Raw genomic sequence first — 326 nt, 5'->3', positions numbered from 1 at the left:
AGCTCCGCCTCCCGGGTTCCCGCTATTCTCCTGCCTCAGCCTCCCGAGTAGCTGGGACCACAGGCGCCGCCACCTCGCCCGGCTAATTTTTTGTGTTTTTAGTAGAGACGGGGTTTCGCCGTGTTAGCCAGGATGGTCTCGATCTCCTGACCTTGTGATCCGCCCGTCTCGGCCTCCCAAAGTGCTGGGATTACAGGCTTGAGCCACCGCGCCCGGCCCAATCAAGCTATTTCTGTATTTTACTTTCTAGTTCAGGCTATAAAAGCTCTCCGCCCACGTTGCCCAGAAGAGCCCTCTGAGCCTCTTCAGGTTTGAGTACAGCCTGA

Source organism: Theropithecus gelada, chromosome 17 (genome assembly GCF_003255815.1).
Source record: "Theropithecus gelada isolate Dixy chromosome 17, Tgel_1.0, whole genome shotgun sequence".
NCBI classification, from domain to species: domain Eukaryota; kingdom Metazoa; phylum Chordata; class Mammalia; order Primates; family Cercopithecidae; genus Theropithecus; species Theropithecus gelada.
This window is presented reverse-complemented; position numbering follows the sequence as displayed.